The following is a 23,061-nucleotide window of genomic DNA, read 5'->3' as shown; positions in this document are numbered from 1 at the left end:
TGGACTGCTTGTGCAACTACAGTCTAAAAAAACCCACCAAACCACATTTACAAATGGAAGCAATGAAGTTATTCTATTGATATTTTGTACCATATCAAAAGAACTTTTTCTGCATTTTCATGGGAGTTTGTTTTTTAAAGGAAATATTAATGAAAAGTGTTAGAAACATAAGGCCCGTTTCTGCTTGTACTTTTCCTGTTAGCATGGAGCTGTTCTAATGCTGTTAAAGTCAATGGGAGGAGTATCGCAGTGACAGGACTGGTCTAGACCCACAGGAAAATACAGCGAGTGCTGGCAAGGTAACAGAGGAACTGTGCTTAGTAAGGTCATTTGTAACCTCTCCATGATGTGAGCAGCTGTGTAGTAGCTCTGTTGCAGAATCAGATCTATAAACCAGACATTATAACTATAGTATCCTGTTAGGCCATTGCTGGAAGAAGATTTTTTGGAAGTTTCTGGATTTGATAATTTATAACACTTAAAATGATCGTGCTTTATTTTCCAAAAAGAAATGCCCCAAACTGTAAAATTGTAAATTATATTATTTTAGGGTTATTTTCATGTTTCCTGTCGTTCTCATGGTTGGTTATCATAGCCATGATACAAAGGAGCATTTAGAGATGTACTTTAGTGCCTGCCTTTCTAGAGTAATATTTAAACATACTTTTCAATGTTTTTTTTCTAATTAGAGATGCAGATATGAATTAGGGCATATGGGCTGAGGCCAACACTATTGAATTCAAGAGTAAGACTGACTTCAGGGAATGTTAAATCAGTCACTTTGGCCAAACATTGAAATTTCAGTGTTTTCTTGTGAAGTGTTGAAATGCAGGAATCAGTCTCAGATCAGATCCAGCTTTCTTGACTGTTTTTCATGCTTGGCTAAGCCTTCAAACAGCTTCTGTTGGAAATACAGTGTTTGTTACCGTCTCCAACGTGAACGGAGCTGGTTAATTTCTGAGGAGTGGTAGTATGAATAGTCTAGAAAATGAAACTCAGAAGCGAATATTCTTCTTGTGCTGACAGTCTGCTTACAAAAACATAGCCTTGTGTGAAGAACTGGTGCTCCATGAAAATAAGCACATACACTATGAACTATGGTTGGCAACATTTAATAAATGCTGCAATTTGGGCATGGAACATAAGTTTTGTGTGAGTGTTTTTCCTTTAGTCCTAAACTAAACAATGCTATCTCTTATGAACTTTCAATAAGAAATCCCTGAAGGGTTAAAACTTTTGACTGATTGCTATCTTTTTTTTTTTTTTTTTTTTCTGTTTTCCCTGCAGAATGAGCTTCAGCATGCATAATTCTCACTCCTGGACAAATTAAGAAGTGAAAAAAATGCCCTTTTATAACAAATATTTTGTAGCACAAGTATTCACACAATAGAAGTATCAGCTAAGAGAGCTGGCAAATTTGACCCAAATATCTGCTGAGAGGTGAGCAATAGTAATCAGCTAGCACATTATCTGAAAAGTAAATTATGCGTCCAGCCAGACTAACTATGCTAAAATGAGTGGCAGGAGAAGATGTCAAGATTTTTTTCTTTATGACCTGCATTGGTATGTGTTGATTTTTTTTGGCACTGCCCCAGGCCCCAAGTGTATACAGTTGAACAAGGGGAAAAGGCAGCAGATTTTATTGATTCATAATATGGCTTGCTGTAATGTTCTGAGGGAAAACAAAGGGCTTATGTTAGCTATAAGGTACTGTAATATATATTTAACTGGTATAAATTATAAGGTTGTCTCTCCTTAAGAGTATAAAATATAAGGTTGTTTCACAGAGAGTCTGAAGTAAAAAATTATTAAAGCACTGTCCAAAGTAGACAAATTCATCAAACAATCTCAGTTATTAAAAGAACACAAACTTATGTATGAATTATTTACTCCTGCTCAGTTTTACCAAAGGCTGCTAACCATTCCCAGTCTGAGATGAAGGGTAATTTTGCATTGAAGACAGCACCATGGCACGTGATGTATTGCAGAATGGATCAGGTAACTTGACTTAGTTTTTCTCCTCGATGCTATTTCCAGCCAAACTTCCTACAAGTGGGAAGCATCATTTTCTCTAAAAGTTGTGTTCCTTTTGACTTAGTACAGTGTGGGATTTGTGTAGATCCAAATAACTTCCAGAGATCCCTGCCTCTGTCTCTGTGCGCTGTCCTGAAATGTATCTATTAATGTCCTTGAGCACCAGCAGAGCTCAAAGCGGTGGATGCACTGAACTGTCATGGTGCATGACGAGGTTTGTGTATGGGCAGGTCACTGTGACAGATCTATTTTAGACATTGGTCAAAATGTAAAATTGTTGTCAGAGGGAAGTTACAGCATCACTTCTGGGTTTAAATGCGTCTTTACAGTGCCTTCAGAAGAACAGGCAACAAAGGCTGAAGACTGGAGTGGATGCTACCATGTAGCATCCAGGGTCTCGGTGTGCCAGGGACCCACTACATGGGGGCAATCAGTGGGTTGCTCTGGGACAGGCACAGGGCAATCGACTACACGAGACAAGACAGAAGCCCTTGGCTGTGTAAAGTTCATGATGAGCCTTGGGTACCAACATCTTAAACTGTTTGTAGTCATCCCAAAACCTATGTTACCTTTTCTAAGCACCAAGAAGATAGTATTTCTTAGGAAAAATTGTAATTTGTCACATGCACTAATAACTTTTTGGCTGGAATTGATATGTGACCAAAGTAAAAAGGCTCCAAACCTAATCAATTGAATATAAATCCTGAAGTTACACACACAGCATGAAGCACTGTAGAATTTGCCAAACTAGCCATCTAAAATGTAGCTAAAAAGGATTATGAATATCTAGGGTGAAATTTTGGCTCACTGAAAAGAGTGGGAATTCTGCCATTGATCTGAACAAGGCTAGAATTTCTCTCTCCTTAGACTCCCTCCCCTGCATCTTTTCATTTTATTAGCCATTCTGCTTGCTGTTTGCATGCATTTTTATTTTACATGGAGAGATTATATTATGTTAGAATATAATATTTCACAATTGGCAAGACATACCCCCCGTCCTGTGCCTGCAGTTGTAGTTGCCCACAGGGAAGCAGCGAGTGGCTAATAGCCAGCAAACTGCAGTATCAAGGAGGGGTTACAAGGGAAGCAAAGCAGCAATGGAGCAGAGGAGGAAAGGGGCCCCTGCCTTGCATTCTTCTCTGTGAGGGTCAGGGAGAAGCTGCAGCCATCTGTGCTCTTAGATGTTTCCTTTATGTACTCTGCAATGGTAAAGCTGGCTGCCACAGTGGTCATTCAGGCTCTTTTTTTCCCCAGTCGTTATCCAGCATGCAGCGTGAGCTGCAGCAGTTTGAATCTTCCTCCAACCCACTCATTGCATGTATTAACTGTGGAGCTAGAGAGCCTGCTCCTAAAGCTGAGAGGTAGGTGATCTGTGCTCCTTCTGCTGACATCTTTTACAAGGGATGTTTCATGCATGGTGTATGATACTTCACTGGTGACTGGGGAAACACAGCTAGTAGCTGCACACAAGATACTACTTCTCTGGACCAAGTCCAGCTTTCTGACTTAGTGGAGAAAGGCCCCATCTCTTCCTTTGGCAAATCTTCCAACCCATCCATCCCTATTCTTATTTCTTTATAAGGAAAATATCGCCTTTAGTAAAAGAAGAAATTCTGTGAAAAATACACTTGGTACATTTACTGCTCACATTTCTCTGCTAGCTTTTGTTAACAGTTTCAAGACTTCTCTGAGTACAGAAGGCTTTCAGGAGGCAGGCCAGCCCTCCAAAGGCACCGGCTAGAACAGTTTGTGCACCCCTTCGCTCACAGCTGCAGTCCCAACAAAGCTGCAGTCCTCAGTGGCATTGCACTGTATCATGTTATATTTGCAGTCCTTCTGGAATGCTTTTTTTCCATATACTTTATCCAGAGTTTGGTCATATATTATCTGCCTGACAACTCGACACCTATAAAAATTTATGAATTTGTATTAAAACCAATACTTGATTATGTCAGTGTTTATGAGGCTTCCCAAGAGCCCTATATTCTTCAGTTGAATCTAGCTATAGCCCCTCATAATAATAATAAAACAGGCCATATTTCACCATTTCTCTGTTAACATGACTCACTGCTAGCAATTACAGTAGCTACCAGCTCACACTTTTGTTGATTTTAAGGATTTGCTGCCTTGTAAGGGTCTTTGCTGATCTAAACACACATAGACATATATTCAGTGGGCCTCCTTAACAGGGCTAGAAATAGCTGTGGGTGCATTTTTCAGTTTTCAGAGAACAACGTCTATCTACAGTTACTCATACAGAAGTGTGTAGTGACTCATAATGAATGCATAATTGTGGGTTTATGTACTGATAATAAGAAAAAATTGACACCACTAGGTCCATTGTGTCTGCAAATGCTCTGGATACGGAAACCGACAGAAAAAGAAGAAAATGCAAATACGCTTCTTCCTCCTGCAGTAACCCTCTTCTTATTTCCATCCCTTACTTGTCTGGATCAGCCTTAAGTATTTCATTCTGGGGCTTGATAGAGAACTTGTGTGGAGTGCCAGCTGCAGCCCATACACTTAAGCAATATATGAGTCGTCTTCTGGCTTCTGCAAGGGAGGGTGTTTCACCTAAAGTTAATATTTTACAGTCTGGTTTTGATATTGTGCAATTCTATCTTCATTATCCAGTTTGTAAAGTCAAACTAATGTATACAGTAAGACCATAAAGGAGAAGTAAGAATCTAGCATTTTAAATTAGAAGTCAGTGAGTCTGGGGGATTTCTAAGCTTTAATACTATCAATGGTAACATACTACTGTTAGGGTAACCATAAGCTGTACAACATGCTTGCAATATAAAGATTCTTGCATCCTAAGAATGATAAAGTTGTTTTGAAAAATTAATCAGGGAAATAACTTTTCATATAGATAAATATATACATATAAATCAAAACACATATCCACATTATTCTGATTCAGGATAACTTAGTTACTACAGAGGAAGAACATGGAGGAGCACAAATAGTGTATGTGAAACACAGGAGCAAATTTCTTTTAATTTCCATTTCTTTACTTCCCATAACACATAACTATAATATTTCTGTATGAACTCTACAGGGATAATTTTTGCTGGTTTGAAGGATGAGCTTGATAGATGTTGGCTCCAGAAGTTATAGCTGTACATAACTTTACAACTCTTAGCAATGAATATGTAGCATATAGACAACTTTTAGCCAACAGTTGTATAGCATTGTAACATATTTTATGGGGAAGTAGAACTATGATGATTCTTGAACTTTCTAGTTCCTTCTGTGTCAGATTGTATCTCCAGGAAAAGAACAGATGACTTATGCCTAAGTTTAAATGCTTCTGAAGTTTTAAATTTAACAGATGTAGATAACACTGGTACTACTCGCCAAAGATTTTTTTCATGTCTCAAAATACCTTGTACGACTGTGCTCTTGCCTAGAAAGTTTGGACCAGATGATCCTTGAGGTCCCTTCCAACTTGGTATTCTATGATTCTATGATTCTATGACTTAATTGTCGCAAGATAGTGGTGTAAAAACCCTTCAGGATGATAGGTCTTACTTTTCCAAGTCAGATTAAGTTCCACTCCTACAGAAAGCATTTATTGCATTTGAAAACCTTGAGATTGCTGGCAACAGGAGTACGTTGCATTTTGGAAAGTCCTGTAAGCACATATCCCCATACCCTACACAAAAAGCATGGATTTAGAAAATGGAGCTAAAGATGAGATAAATTGGTAGACTATTCTATGGGTACAGAACACCCTATAATTCCTAGAAATTCCAATATTCTAGAGCAATCTTCTAAACCTCTTCTGATACTTGTACTGCCAAAAATGTGGGCAATGAAAGATCAATATTTTTGAAAATGATAGAGATGAATCATTTAAAAGTTGGGATCTAGATTCACAAGAGCAGTTAAAAATCATGTAGGTCAGGAGAAAGTGGTGGTTGCTCCTTTACACCTTTTCCAGTAGAATAATTAGACAACTTCCTCTTTTATTCAAAGCAGAGTTTGGAACCCATATCTTCAATTTTGTAAGAATATTTCCTAACCGGTCAGATGGTCAGGGTGTTGTAGTCAAATTTCTACTTTAAAGATTTCAGGAAAGAGGCTGAATGCACATTTTCCTTGCCTACATAGTGCTCAGACTACTGGGTAGAGAATATAAAAATGCCAGGATTATTTCTTTCTCTTCCTTATCCTTGTGAATGTGACTGATTGTGAATCTTGCCTTTTACTTCTTTTGAAAGTTTCCTTAGCTTGATGAAATTCTTACCGGCAGTTCCTATGGTGCAAATATGGCAAGAGGTGGTGGCATTCACTCATACAGATATATACATTGGAGCTGAAATACAGCACGCTCCAGCTTGTGCTCTCATTCTCTCTCTGCTACTCTCCCTCCTACAGTTAAAGTCAAGATAGTTTCTGCATGGCCGTCTGAAGATCTTAAGGGATATTTGGATGACTGTGCAAAGCTGACTTGCAGTCTAGCTATATATTTAGCAAATACACAATTTATTTCACTAACATACATCATGTTCCTTCATAGAAAGAAATAATCAAGTTAATAATCATTAAATTTTATGAAATATAAGGAACTAATTTTAAGGTCAAGATAGAAATGGTCTTCCTTTTAATTATTTTGCTATTACAGACTTCCTTTACTTTTAGTACACTATAGTTGTTAACTAGAGACAATTGCAATTTAAAATACGATCCTATTTCCCTAGATAAAAACTGGAAAAATCAGTATTAGGCCCTATGCTTTATATTTGCTAGTAAGAGCTTGTAACGTCTCCACCTTGTGGTTGTTTCTCTGCGTAATGAGTTTAGACTGCTGAATCTCAAATGGCAGGTTATTTTGGCTCTGGGACTCCAGGTTCTCTGAACACAAATATCATACATTGAGGGATTTTAGCTAAGAGAGTCTTGTATAAAAAATGCCAGTTGTACTGAATTTAGATTAAAATCTGTTCTTTTTTCATGCTTTTATCAGATATTATTAAAATTTTATATTTTAGACAACATCAATATTTAAAGTCAGGGATAAGTGACTATAGAAGCAGTAAACATAACTGAATTGAACTGAAACTGTCGAATTTGAAAAGAAGTATTTCTTACATAAAAAATTCCATCAAATCAAATAATAAGATGATCCAAGAGTTGGGCCAAGAAGATGAATTATCTTTTACTTATCAAAATATTTGCAGGTATATGCATATTTGATGAAAAGAATGCACATTACACACAATAATATTCACTATGTCGAGTGGGAAAGTGTTCTTGTCCCTGTTTCACAAGGGGAAAGCTAACTGAAGAAAGTGTCCTTTCACAAGGTCACAGAGCAAGACAATGATGGAAAAGAAGAGTAACCCAGACTTTCTGTTTTACAGTCCCTGGCATTTTACTGTTAGATCTGCCATCTCTCATCTTGATTTTCTATATTAATAGTATCAGGAAATTGTCTACTCAATTCTAAGAAACCTCAGATCACAGGTATTAACTCAGCACTAGCTGCAGAAGTTGAGCTGGTTTTTTTTTACTTTTTCAATTTGCAAATGTGAGAAAAATTTCCCATGATATTTCTGGTATTTCCCTGATCACAATCAGCCAGAAAAATTAGGACACAAGCTCTTTTGTGGTATTTTGTCAATTTCTGCACACACCAGAATTTTAAAATGCCAGGATAGGCAAATAAATAAATGTAATTATGTTATCTAGGCTTTCTAAAATGTCAGAAATACTTTGACTTGATATTTTAGATGCAGGTGTCTCCACCTGTTATTTCCAAGTTCCAGTTCTCATTGTAAGCATGATTTTATTTTCTCTTTATTTATTATTTACTGCTACTTCACCTTTCTCCATAGAAATATTTCCTGGTTTTATTGTAGTCATTACAACTTCTTCTATAGCATAAAATTTGCAAAAAGCTACTCAGCAGCCTTTTGTAATGCATCATATAAAGGGAGTATGATAAAGTAATTTGACACAATGGCATGAACATAAGCAGCATCTTCTTTCTCCATTTGTAGAGATACCTTACAGCCAGAAAGGCTGTACTAGCTCTAGACACTGACCTTTTTTTTTTTTTTTTGGGGGGGGTGTCCTCCTTACCCCACTAAGAGTAGTACCTTTCTGTAAGGAAAAAGTGCAGATCCTGTAACTGCTGTGGATCTGAGGCCCAGGATGCCCTGTCACACTCTGCTGATGTTTCTTTCCATCTCTGTGACTCATCCTGAGGCAGACAGTGGTACCCAAAGTGCCCTTTCTGTTCCCCATTCCTACCAGGCTGTGTCCAGTCCCTGAACTGAGGGGAACTATGAGTGAAAATGAGTGTTTGTCTATTAGTAGAAAAAAATAAGACTTTTCTTTTTTTCTGTCAGAGCCCTTTTTTCTGTCCTCAGTGTCCTATTGAATATTTACCCAAAGAATGTCTAACCTAGGAGGGTTCAAAGGCTCAAATACATCTCTTCTAGCTCCAGGCACCACAGGTAGCAAAAAACCTGCCTCTAGTCAAAAGACTAGAAAATGAGATTTTTTTCCTATCTGAACAGCCTTCTGTAGGCACCAAAACTTACGTGGTGTGATTCTTTGTGGCAGCCTTGCAAAAGCATCAGTTTGGGTACAACTGTGGTTGTATACTCTGAGAGCTGATAACATGAAAAAAGATATTTTATTCTCCTGTCAGAAGTGACTTGTCCCAGTGAGCGTGTGAGTAAGATTTTGAATAGCTAGAAAATGCTCGGTAATGACAGTCCAAAGTAGTCCAAAGCGTTAGAAGAAACGGCACTCCATGGGGAATGAGACTGACAAAAGATGAAGTCTTCGAGAGCTTTTGTTAAATTCAGAGATCAGCTGAGATATAAATCTGACAGAGGAGGAAAGGAAGAGGTTTTGACAACAATAGCAAGGGGTATATCGTGCGCACCTGTAGTCTGTGATTCCTACACAGGACGTAGGGTTTTGAAGTGGGGAAAAAAGCTGGAAGGAGGAGCTGTGAGGGTGGTGGATGATGAGGAAAAGTGGTGAATGTGGCCAAACATGGAACAGATTAATCTAGCTGTAGGTGTCAATATCTGAGCTAGTCATCCCAGCCTCCTTAATGGGGCATTCTCAAAAGATTACTCAGAGAGGATGTATTCCTCGCTCATAACTTCACACAACTGCTTTCTGCTTGTCAGCATGTGAACTAGTCTTGGACTCTACAGTCAGTACAGAAGAGGAGGCACTTTGAGGGCATGATTAATGCCCCCATGAAGTAGTCATGTAAAGTAAATCATAGACAAATCATGCTAAAGTTTCTCTTTTCTCTATGGACTACAAAGAGGATGTAGATTGATAGCTTGGATACAACATCTGAAGAGCAGTCTGTGTTTTGGGCTAGAGAAACCATGTCCTGCACAACTAATCTTCAGAGGATCCAAATTGTGCTCTCTTCTCACCAGTAAAGAAGACCTAGAACTTGCTGAAGGACTTCAACTCCAGAGCTGCCCTGGCACCCACCCTGGCCACCCTTGTCCCCAGGTGCTGGCAGCATAGCATGGAGTAACCCCAGCTCTGGTGTTCAGAGCTGTCCAGACCATTTAGTAGACTTCTTAAGATCTCCTATTGATGACAGGAGACTAAGCTCAATGATGCCGTTTGATTTCTGAAACAGAATACCCCAAATAGAAAAGCTGGTTCTGGTGTGTGTTCCTTCATGCGCAGTACAGATTTGATCACCATATGGCAACTAAGCCATACTGCCTTGTTTTGCCGGAATGATTTCAGAGCGCTACTGTATTATATAACCACGGAGCTTTGAAGAGCAGATCAGTTGAGGGATGGGTGGGCAAACTTTAAAAGGCTAAAAAAGTGTTCAAATAACACATTCAGATGCTTATTGAGAAATAATTGGTCTGGAAATCAAGCTTCAGTGCCTCCTTGTCTCAGACGTTTGCAATGCTGAAGGAAAACCACACCTTTCAAACTTGTGCTCTGCTGAAGTTCGGTGAGGCTCCAAAGAGTTTTTGAAATGTTAAACTTTTCAGCGTTTTTTCCAAGAGGGAAAATTTCAACCCATTCTGTTTGAAGAAGTCTGCCTGTGACTAATTAAAAGCAGCATGTAGCGCACGTTGCAACAGTGCCGTTGTCGCTGAGCCCCCTAGGTGGTCCTGAAGACCACAGGCATTTGCCTACTGCAGGCTCCGGCGGGCGAGGGCTAGCGGCAATGCTCCCGTGAACAAGAACGCCCCGGCAGCCCTGACTCAGGCAACACCGCCCATGAAGCCAGCTGGAGCCGTGCCGCAGCGAGGGCTGCAGGGTTTGGCCCTGAACACTTCCAAACAGGATGGATGCTTCAGCCCAGGAAACGCTCTGCACAACAGGCTGTCGCCCCCAGATCTGCTTGATGTTAGTGGTATGCGGATATCATATTAAGCTACTGCCACAGGATAGAATAAATTTGATGCTAGTGCTAACTGTACTTGCTTAGCCAAACCCTGCTCAGGTCTTACTCATCCTGTAGACTGAGAAATGCTTAGAATGGTCAAAACCTAAAATGTTTATTTTTAATCAGTGAAGGCATCTTAATTAGGTTTTAGGGGGTCGTGGGCTCCGTGCACATAAGCACAAACTTCTGTTACCCAGAGCATGAGTTAAGGAAATAAAAAAAGTCAACTCTGTCGTGTTCAATATGATCTGATGGAGAGCATAAAGGGATATAGCTTGTTCTCTGACTCTGTTCAGCTGTCTGTAAAGTAGTAACAGCAGCATTTCCCTTCCAAGCTGTTCTAAGGTTTAGCTTGGTCGCCTTCTATAGCACCTTCTTATGGTGCGCAATATTAACTGGGCTAGAGCAGTATCATGACAAAAATTTGAAAGCAGGCTTTTTCTTTGGACTTAAAGGGAAGTTCCACTTAAAACAATTGCTAGCATGACATGCAACCATGCTGATTGTGGAGATTTAGGTCCATTACCCTAATTTTTACTGAAAGCCAGCCACTCCCTGCAGCAAAGAAAACACAAATGCTGTTTTTTGACGTTTATCTTAAATTCATACTTCATCTGCTAGAATACATATTTGGAAGTATTTAAATGAACATGTAAAGTTCAGAATTTGAAATTTTCTGAAACAGGATTCTTACATTGATGATGCTAGGAGTCTAAAAGAAAACAACGTTCCTTTTGTAATTAAGCAGAGCAGCTATTTATACTGCCGGCTGCCAGCTGCATTCCAGTACAAAGTGCACTCATGGCATCAATTTAAGGGGCATATGTTGGAGGCAAACACACAAAAGTGGTTTGGAAAGAGGTATGGAGTAAAAGTTTCTGAAGTGCCTAAGTCTCTTCAAGGAGTGAGACTTCAAGGACACTCAGTTGACTTTTTGAAAATTTTACCCAGGCTTACCAGAAACAGAAGATGACTTAAAGCTGGCCGCGATCCTCTGTAGCCACAGAAAATTCCACACCTTTGGGATAGGTTTTATTCGAGTTAGTCCAGATGTACTTGCCCTTATTTCTGTGTTAGAAGGAGGTCCAATTTGATCTAAACAATTTGCTTTGACTTCAGTGGCAGCAGGATTAAGTCCTGAGTCATTCGCCGATAGAAGACTCAGGAATTTCTTTACCCCTTTTCATGTGAATATTTTTCTTTCTTCTTGCAAATTTTAGCTTCCATACTTAACTTCTCTTCAGGTATGTATGTAAGGTGCATTATTAAAAAAGCCTATCTATCTTTAGGAGAGCAAAGCATTTTTTCTCTAACGTTTCCAGTTTCCACCAGCCTAAAGAGGAAAAAGCCTAAGTCTGCCCTCGAGTGTGTACATTTTACTGCATAGCTGAAACCAAATTCTGCATGGAAACATTTTATCAAGTACCTTATTTTTCTACACATTCCTGGAGGACCTGCAAAGGAGGAGCTTGTCAGCTAAATTGAAAACATACTAATAAAGTTAAAAAGTTAATGGGGGACATTTGCAATTTCCCAATAATTTTCCTAGTGACTTAAACTCGAAATAACTGTGTATACTTCTGCTACTGTTTTCCTTACATCTTTGTATCAAATGACATGCAGAAGAATTAGTGCCGGATATCTACCATTTGTCGCACACCTATCAAATTATAGTTTTGCTAGGCAAACTTACAGTTCAGGTGGCCAGATCTCTGTTTGTCTGGGAGGCTATTTTCAATTACTTATAAGTAATAATGTGTGTTTTATAACTCAAACCACTTGTATAAATAGAGCTTAAAACCTTGTGACTGAGGCAATAAAATAGAAGCAAAGGTTTAGCTGTTGTAACCTACTATGCAGTCCATTTAAGGGCAGTGGCTGAAATATAGTTCCAGACTCTGGGCCACTTTTCTGCTAACTAGGCAATATAAAAATATATTTTTTCTATAATTACAATGATTATTATCCTAATAAAGCAACTGTAATGATTGCTGCTTCTTGCAATGAGCCTTGGTTAGTTATTGTGAACCAAGACACTTCCACATGCTCTGCTAAAGGGTATGGGCTGACAGCGTTACCTTTGCCTTGTCTCTGCAGGCTTGCAAAAGGGTGCCATTTAAATATACGATTTTCATTTAAGGCTACACAGAAGGATTAATCTGTGGGGCTTGGTTAATTCTGTTTTATGTTCTTCTGTGTCTTCTTTCCACCTCTCCGTTTACTATGACTGGACAATTGTATCTGAGTATCACATGGCCAGTCATGTATTTATACCAACTAATGCTGCACATCACTGGCATCCTGACTGAAAGGTCAAGAGAGAAATAGTTTTGATGGACTGACTAGCTATTTCAAAGGATATCTTTTGGTTTTATTTTTCATTCCCTTCAGAATAATTTTTTCTGTTCAGGCACCTATTTTATAAAATTTGTGTATATTTGCTAGATCTTTTTGACCTCAGGAAAAAAAAATATAAAGTGACATCTTATTCCTTTCTTTTATCTGCCTTAAGCTTCCAAGAACATTCCTCTGCATTCTTGCCTCTACTGATAACATCTTTTCTAGCTGCTAAAGAGCTGACAGCATATTACAAGGGTTGCACAGTACTGAACCCTTCTCATTTAGGTTTGGCCTGAATGCCAAAAATGTTGACCTTTTCTGTATTTAATATGGCTTAGAAGAGGCATCTTTCCAAGTCTTAATATAATCTACTGCTGAACCTTCTCATCCTCCTCCACTTCCCCTCCCCTTCAATCTTCTAGCACTCCTAGTTCAATGTATGGGATACGGACACCCTACATTGCCTGGCATATCCTTTTACGTATATCCAGGGGATTCAGGAATTCTTTTGAATTCCTTAAGTGCTGCTGTATTTGTACTACTAGTCAGATTCCTTTATCAGTTTCTGATATCAATCTCTGTTTATCTTTAATAGTCTGTTAGTGTGAGTGGCTCGTTTCTTTCCCACATAACCTTTTTTTTACCTGTCGAATTTTGCCCATCCGTTCTTCTGAGAGAAATTTTTTGAATGAGGACTTGGCCTTCTCATAAATAATACAGAACAGAAAGAGGAACATACAATATAATTTAACTTTTTTACTTCTCTTTCTTTGTTATGAATGCGTACATCTACTAATATCCCAGGCCAACTACCTTAGTTCTGGTATGTCTATTTAAATATTTTTCCTACAAGAGTGATCAAAACAGGCAAAATTTGAATTAAGTTTTATGATCTGGATTGTTTCTGAAACATAGAAGTGATCCATGAAAAGGCAAGCACTTTGAATAGCTGCCTTTGGATTTGGCCAGATTTTGCAGTTGTACTAGATGATAATTGTAGGTCCCTTCCAGCTGAAATATTCTGTCCTGTTCTATTCTATTCTATTCTGATCTGTTCTATTCTATTCTATTCTGTTCTGTTCTATTCTGTTCTGTTCTAGATTTCACTAAGTTACCATTTTTGGCTGTGTACAAGGTGAATGATACACTAATTGGCTTGCTAAGCCTTTTTTTTCAAGCTATGAAATCAAATTATAATAAAGTTCTAGAACAGTTTTGAAAATTGGCATGTACCATAGAAATTTTTGTAGTCTGCACAACGATGTTTGCTGCTCACTTGAATGCCAAATTGACACCTATTTTGAAAGCAGAATCTGGTTTTCAGCTTGAAGAACAATTCCTATAATATTCCTTTATAAAATTCTAGCTCACAGTGAACGAAATGTTATAAATTTTACAGCTTTTATCCCACAGTCTTCTACCTGATTTGCCACCCATCCTGGGTACTGAGGAACGTGGTTTTGTAAGCCAACAAAAGAGAGCCATGTCCTGGGCCAGCTTGCTTCCAACGGCTGTCCCTCATAAAAAAAAGTACTTGGATAATGCCTCCAGATATACTTTTCCAAACATAAAGATGCAGTTCTCAGAAGTCAGTCCCATTAAAACTTATTCTTTTGAGCCAAGCCCAAACCATGGCAGTGCTGGGAGTGTACTTTCAACCAAATAGCACCAAGCCTATTCTTATTCTCCACAGGGTTGTGGAGAACTCCCCAATAAGGGCAATAACACAGCCCATGGGATAACCATGCCAAGCAGATGTTAGGATAGAATTTCTGATGAGAAGTCCTGTGGTCCCCAGAGATCATTTCCTCATTCACTCAGCAGATTCAACCCTCCTGGAACAAGCAAATATAATACAATGGAAGGGGTCTGCCCTTCTCTTTGTGCTTAGTATAAGTTTACCCTATTAAATCCTGACAAAGAGACTCCTTTTCAAGCACAAAGACACTCAAGGGGAAAAACATCCCTTATTCTAAGTTACTGTTTTACGCTTCAAGTTAAAATGGCAGAGATTTTGGGGACTTCAAACTAGTTCAAAGTGGGGAATGTAACATGGTGGAGCTTCACTTTTTCAAATTTTCTTTTCATTGTTACCTTCACATATCTTTATCTCCTCCTTGTCCTCCTTTTCTCACCTCACCTATTTACCTTCTTGTAATGCTGATCAAAAAAATCTTTATCGCTAACATAGAGTGATTATCCCACGCCAGCCTTCTGCCAGTGTTACACCAGTAAAATTTCCAACAGCATGGGATAAACTTCCCAAAGAAAATTCTGTTTTGCAATCCGTAAGACTTGCAAAATTAACTTAGCAGATGGAGAATCCAGCCCTGTGTGTTCCACTGACAGCAGGCTGCTGTCAGGTCAGCACCTTTAGAGTAACAGCCAAGAAACGTATAAGCACTTGTGGATCAGCCATCACGTGGTGATTCAGAATTCGTATTAGGCATTACCAACACATTTCAGGTGTATTTCTCTGTCGGCTAGCATCAGGATCTGTTCTTTCCAAACATGGAGAGCAGGAAGGAGGGAGGGAAAACTCTGTTCTAGCTGTAAATTCTGCCTGTCCCATGATCATTCTTTCATGCTGGGCAGATAGATACATTACGTTTGAATTGTGTCCATCATATGATTAAAACCTATGGAAGGGCTGTTGCAGTCCAAAAACACTGAAAAAAAGACAATAGAAATTTCCATTGTCTTTACACCAAAAAGCAAGGTCTTGCACTAGTTAAACTCTGATGCAACATTTGGATTTAATTGCAGTAGGCCAAATTCTGCCCTCAGATACACCAGTCAACTTGGGTAAGACTTGGCATGGAGGGGACATTTTCAAATCTAATACCATGGTGTTTTTATAATACCATGCCAAATAGGGCATAATTTATTTTTAGAAACTTTCTCATTTATAATAATAAAATGCTCTTCAAGATGATTCATATTAAAAGAAACAATTATTTTGGCTTACAGGACATATTTGTAACTATGTGTAGACACTTATTTGGATGCAATTCAGCAGCATGTAAATTCAGAACATGGATGTATGCCAGTGGCAGGAATGAAAAAAAAATCTCAGCAAAGTGAGCTGTCACTCAGTAGCTGTTGCTGTTTCCTTTGCCTGCAAGCTCAGAGCTCCCTATAGCTTCACAGAGATGAAGAACTGGAAGGGACCTCTAGAGGTCATCTCGTCTATACTTCTGCAGAAGGATAAATTCAAACTGACAAGAACAGACATCTGTCAGCAATGGTTTAATATCTGTTGAAAACATTTTAAAAGGGGAAATTCCATGCCCTCCCATATTCTTCAGTATTTTTGCAGATAGACAAGCTTTTCCTAATGGCTAATTTGAATGGCTTTTGATGCAAATTAAGCAGATTTCTTCTTTCTCTTTCCACTGTGGTCAGGAGGAACAGCTGAACATGTGCTATCCCTCACTGGAAAGCTGTCAGTTTACGTCCTTTCAATCTCCTCTTTTAGAAGAGACATGGTAAAGAACCTTCAGCTTTTCCATCTCATTTATATCCACATTAAACCCTCTCTATACTTGCTGCTCTCGTTGGGGTCCTTCCCCAGTTACCTCCATCTCTTTCAGTTGCAGTGCCAAAACACCAGCTCAGATGTGACCATCAGTGAGGAGAGGACAATAATCATGTCCCATAGGTTGCATATAACTTTTCTCAGTTTGCGATAGCCTCACGTTGTTGACTCACATTTAATCCATAATCCACCATGAACCTCATGTGCATCTACCTGTTCTAATTATTTCCCTCAGATTTTAGACCATTTCTCCAACTTGTCAAGAACCTTTGAATTCCAATTCAGTCCTTCAAAAGGGTTTGTGACACCTTTCAGATCATAGTACTCCAGCCCATTATCTGAAACATTAACTTTTGAAGAAAACGGGGAGTGGGTAGATAATGCTTGAACAGTTTCATATTTTTAAGAGTGAACAATGGCTGATTACTATTCAAAAGTAATATTTCACTCATCTATGCACTCCCAATATGACAATTTTACTATAATCTATTTTAACTTAATTAAAACAGCATCAAAGCCTTCCTAAGGACATAGCTATTCTGTGATTTTCTCCTAACCAGCTAAAAATCAAATTATTTCTTTCTTTGGGTGGATGCATCATTTCCAAGGCAAAATTAAAAAAACCCTATACCTAATGTGCATGCTCCTAAGAAATAACGTTGTTAAATCGAAGCTATTACTGCTCATACTTTGTTAACTTGAATACAGGCAGTCTATTTATTAACATGGATGAAAAATTATTACAGTTATTAACCTGTAAATCACTGGTGTAATATGTTATTCCAATCATTCTCTGGGAGGGTAGAGGAATATTTTGAACATATGAACAATTTCAAAATATGAACAATATTTTGAAACTTATTTGTAATGCAACTTGCCATCTTTCTGTCAAAGTCAAAAAGAGACTGTAAGGACAACAATTCTGATTTATTGCTTTTTATCCCTTTTTCACCAACCTGAAAGCAGGGAGCACTCATTGTACTCTGGGCAGAAGAAGTTGTTCTGCCTCAGGCTGTGTTATCTCCCCTCTCCCTTTCTGCCTTCTCACATCATTCATAACAAAAGAAGCATTTTTAAGCCATGGTTTAAGGAAAGCTGCTACAGTATTGTCCTGTGGAGAACATGGTTTGATGTTAGCCCAGAAGGTCACAGAGCTACCGGATCAGCAAATGGTCTCTGTTTGATCCTACAAAGCTTCTGTCTGAACTTCTCTGACTTCTCCCTCCCCCCTCCACTTCATGCATTCAGCTAAAAATGTATTTGATGAGGATTTGGGGTTTTTTGCAACAAATGGCTTTTTGTTATTCAAAACCAGTTGATATTTTAATGCAACAAGTACTGAAAATTAGATGATATTAAGCATCTCTGGTGTACTAGACAATGTAATAAGATTTTTTTATGCATTCATACGTGTCTAGAATATTTTGTTATTCTGTTAGGGTTTTTTTATGATGATGCACTACAGTCTCCTGGACAAAGTCTCTGGACAGGTAATAGCACAAAGCCATTTCTCCAATGATTTCTGGAGACAATAATTCCTCAGACATAGGCCTCAGAGAATTAGAAGTCAGAAATCTATCAAAGAATAACTTTTTTTTGCAAAGTCTAAACTTTATAGGATGGATCCTGTCTGTTGGTAACCCTTTAATGTCTGCAAGCATTTCCCAATGTGCCTCAGATCAACAGACCATGTTAAGTTGATGTGTTTAATTAGGTGTATGTGTAAGGAGAGAGAGAGAGAGAGAGAGAGAGAGAGATATTTATAGATAGAGATATATCTCTTGTTTGTGTGTGCATGCGCATGTATGTGAATGAGGGGCATGGAGAAAAGGTAGTGTTACAGCAGCCTGGACTTTTGCTTCTTCTGACCGCATGCATCAACTTTCTTTCTTATGATTTTATTTTTATATAGACACAAAGCAGCACATTGGACACCAGTCAGTTATACTCCTTTCAGTCAAAGAACAAGACCTGTTGTTTGTGGGTGCTTTGCACCAGAAACATGGTTGAAAATGTACAAAGCCTGCCTGGGCAGGGTAGGCAGACTGCTCAGCTCATTCCAGCAGAGAAGAAACCTGTCAACACCGTCTTTGTGAACTACAAAGTGGTGATAAATTTGGGACTTCCCCTACCAGTCCATTTTCCTAGTGCACAGGCAAGTAAAGCAATTTAAGGAAAACATAGACTTTTTTTGTGCAAGGCAGTGTAGATTTAGGGCAAGTACAACTGGACTTTTCTAGTTGATATAAATCTGCTTAATGATGTATAAGGGATGGTATAGAATTTGCTTTGTTTTCCCTTATGTCTTCACGGGGAAGTACACATAAGTTTGCCCAGGTATGTTGCCTTAACTACCTTAAGAGTTAGGTAGGGATGCATGGAGAGAAGACAGGCACAAAGGGAAGGTAAGAACCTATTTGCCTGACCTGCATGTTCATACCTTTATATTTAACTTGCAAATTAAGTATTTGTAGCTAAAATTGCACTGTCTGAAAGGTACATTTTGGTCATAGCTATAAATTTTTTATGACTGGTTGTACTTTGTGCTGGCCGCCCAGAATCAAGGCGACCACTGTGAACTCCTTTCCACTCTCTGTACCACTGGGAGTAAACTCTAGTTTCTGGTGAAACACCTTGAGTGCAAAACACAGCCGAGCGGCCGATTGAGAAACCGGGGCCTCTTCAGAGATAGGTCTTGAATCTACATCAGTGCTCTGTTTTTCTCACGGCATCTGCACAGAAAAATATTTGGCATAAGAAGCAATCTCTTCTTGCAGCTAGCAAAAAAGTTCACTTATTTAATCTCTGCTCTGTACATTGTCAAAAAGTTTAATTTCTCCATCACCTTCAGTGATGGGGAAGTGTATCCCTTCTGCTGGTCTTCTGACAGACTGCCTTGTTTCACATTCAGCCTCAGCCTTAGGACAAGAGGAACTTTTCCAGGAGCACAAATAATCACATCTCCTGCACTGTGTTCTCTGTCTCCTTGCAGAATCCTTAATCCAGAAATCATCACTGTGACACATTTGGAAAAATACCTAGCATATTTTGACTGTTGTTGTAATATAAAAATAATATATAACAGTACCCACAGGCAAATCACATTATCTAGAAAGCAAGAATTTTTCACAAGAAAGATTTAGTAAATGTCTCAACATATTGAAGTGAACCAGACAAACAGATAAAGATGATAGGCAGACACTGCTTTTTATGCAAGTGGAATGCTATTTAAAGTACAAAAGAGGAGAATTGAGCATAATTGAATGGATTTCAGCAAGTTTCATTTTTTGATACCTTTCAGATTAGATAAGAGTAAATGATGAAATAATAGCAAAAAGGATATAACTTCCATGGATGTAATTTTAGAATAAATTCCATCTTAGGTTATTGCATGAAAAAGAGCTATACCCCAGCAGGGGTTAGTATCAAAGGTGTAATTCAAAATGGGGGGAAACCACAAAAAAACCCAATGATTTTTAATGAAAAACATTTTTTTAAATGGGCTAAAATATCATTTTCTTCAAAAGACTGTATGTTCTTTACATATTTTCTTCCTTCTACAATACTTCAAGTATACCAGTGGGCTGGATAAAAGAGAGTCATCTCACTGAATTTATGATGCCTCTTCAGTTTGAACTCAGCAGGTCCTTGCCATAAAGTGAAAGGTCTAAAAACTTTTTCCTGCTTCTCCTGAAGAGAAAAAAGAGAACCTTATAGTTGGACCAAATCATTATACAATGTGGTTAGTATTCATTGTCTCCCATGTATTGTCATCTGGCCAACAAAAACAAACATCCCGGGTCACTCTGAGGATGTGGTATTCATCACAGCAAGTCTATGATCTCAAGTGAGCTGAGGTGGTTTCATAGGACGCGCGATTTGCAAAAAGCCCTAAACAAAGCGTGCAGACAGTTTATGCTTTATGTATTGGTACGTACAGCACTGACTGTGACGTCGGTTTGCAGCTACAATCTTCCCTTAAAGATTTATAAAAAAGAGGAAACACGGATGAAACTCCAAATTGTTACCTGTCCCGACATACTGGCTTTCGAAACGAACAGTGGAAGGGTCCTAGTACAGGTTACAAAAAAATAGTAGAGGATAATATTCTTTGTATCATGAACTTTTTAAACCACGAGTCATTGGGCTGAGTTACCAGCAGCAGGTTTTCTAAGGGAGCCCTGGGGCTTTGCTGGCCCCAGGGAGGTCACAGAGTCACCCACCGTTCCTGGGCAGGCAGCCCCTCTCCCTGCATCCCTGCCTGTGGTGCACACAGACCAAGGAGGGTGGCTGCACAAGCACCTCGCCATGCTCTTCCCTACCACTTCTGCTCCACTGTCATCCCGTACTACTGCACCCCCAAAGTCGGTTCCCGGTGGCCACAGGCTGATGAAGGATGTACAGCTGCAGCGTTCCCTGGGGCTATCAGTCTCAGGCAGAGAGGGCCTCAAACCTGAATTTCAAAATGCAGGATTTTTCTTTGAATATGGCTTTATTGATAACCGCAATATAATAATAGAGCCCTAGAGTTTTCCCCTGCATTTGGCCTTGTAAAGATCCCACAAGACGTGTGCGGTGCCGTTGTCCTGGCGGGGGCTCGCTGGAGCCACTCGCTAGCGTGACTTGGCACTGATCACTTGGGATAATGTGCAGAGGGCTCGGCACCCCTAGTTTAGAGTTATTCAACCAAAATGCTGTGTGCTGAAGTCTGCCAATGTCTTGTGTAATCCTAACAAATTCCAGCATTGCTGTGGAAAGCTACAGGACATTTAAGAATTTTCTGGAAACCTTACCGTTTTCTTTTCTATTCAGCTTTGGTTTTCTATAAATCGTCTGGCAGTTCTTACACATAAGTTTGCATTACCTGCAACCTTGCATTTTAAATTTAAATCAATGTGTAATTGAGTTCCTGGAAGCAACAATTAAATTACAAATTTTTTTCTTGTGTGTTTGCATATGTTTAGGCAGAGATACTTTTATTGATATCCTGAGGGCCAGCAAGCTGTTTGGATAGAGAGTGATTGAATTGTTACCTGTTTCTGGCACTTCACCCCTCTCTGCAATAACAGCCGAGCTCAGGGCTCATTCTTGGCTAATTGTTAGACAATACTTTTTATTATACTGCTTTCATAGCGAGCTGGTATCTCACCCACAAGGAGCATCTAAAGATGAAGTATCAAAGAAACTTCCCTCCTTTGTTTCATGCTGGCAAAAGAGCAAAACAGAATCATACCCTTCCCCCCCCCCCCTTCTTTCTATTCAGGAGTCTCATGGCATATTAGACTATGTCTTTACTGCTCAGAGTGTGGGCTCAAATATGCTACCCCTGTAGTAATTAATATCGTAGGATTATAGCAGCAATATGGGAAGCTGAACCATGAGACTTTGCAAGTGGGAAAGACGAATCTGACCTAAACCAAAACTGTTTTTACTCACTCACACTCTGTCACCCACATACTCACAAGATCCAAGTCGCATGTGTCCACATAATCCAGCTGGCATGCAGGCACCAAGGGGCGCATGTCCAGGCGGTCTGGCCAGGGTTCCTGGCAGTGACCCAGAGGACAAGAGACATCAGCTCTTGAGTCTTCCTGAGATCTCCTGGTCTTTTCTTCAGGTGGCAACCACATCTGCCACCACAACCTTCTGTAGCAACAAGCTGCCAAAGTTCTGTACCTGGCATGCAGAGAGGCTGTCCTCGCCGTGCGCACACATGGAGGGGTTTTGTAGTGACAGGCTAGGGGTCCCTGGGTTGTTCCCAGCTCCTCCATGCTTGGTAGACTGGTCTCAATCTGACTACCAGTATAATTGCTGAAATAAGAAAAAGTCTATAAATAGATATAAATCCATAAATCTAGATACAAATCTGGAGTGAATATGCTGGCGAGTCTCTGTGTTTATGCTGGTTTTTATAATCTCTCCCCTTACAGTTTAGATATAGTTCTGTGTTTTGCCCAACAAGACCAGGAGTGGATTTTGGTTTCTAGCACGTGTACCAAACATCAGTGAAAGGATCCCTTTTTCTTCTGCTTGGCATATCGGTCTTGAGAATTGGTCTCATTTAATAGTCTTATCGGAGTTTGAAGTTCTTCAGCTTCTGGTCAATTGATTCTCTTGAGCTTTAAATAACAATATGATGTAGTGTGATCTCTGTTGTTAGCACTTCCCAGAGGGTGACCAAGAGAGCCAGACTGTTCGATTTTGTAGGGTGTCTTTTGCTACTGTTCTTTTGGGGTTTTTTTTTTGCAAGAGGAGCTTAGCTGGAAATAAAAATCCCCCACTAAAAACCATGTAGAGTTTCACACTCATTAGTGTAACTTTATAAAAGCTTTGTCCTCACCAGAGGCCTGATTGAGTTTACTGAAAGCCACTTCTAAGTGTGAAAGTTCCTGAAATACTATATTCTTGCAGTCTTTCTCTAAGACTCTTACTGCCTACGGTGTAAGTGGTAGCCTATACAAGGTTGCTCGATGTGACGGGTACAAACAACTTCAGGGGAGCTTTCCTCTGTTAAAATATATTATTTGAAGCTAATGAAGGGCTCCCAGGTGGCTTCCAGGCCAGACTTCTGCCTTCAAGAAGGAACAAGGAGTCTCCGTGGGCTTCATCAGCCCTTTCAGCCCTCCCCGGTCCCGTTTTGGTTGCGAGCCCTTGAAGGTGTCGCGCCGCTGCCCGGTCTCCACCATTAGATGGCAACAGCTCCCCGGCTAAGCCCGCCGGGCGGACAGCTGGGGCAGAGGGA

This window comes from Platalea leucorodia, assembly GCF_965183815.1.
Source record: "Platalea leucorodia genome assembly, chromosome: 3".
In the NCBI taxonomy this organism is placed as follows: Eukaryota; Metazoa; Chordata; class Aves; order Pelecaniformes; family Threskiornithidae; genus Platalea; species Platalea leucorodia.
This window is presented reverse-complemented; position numbering follows the sequence as displayed.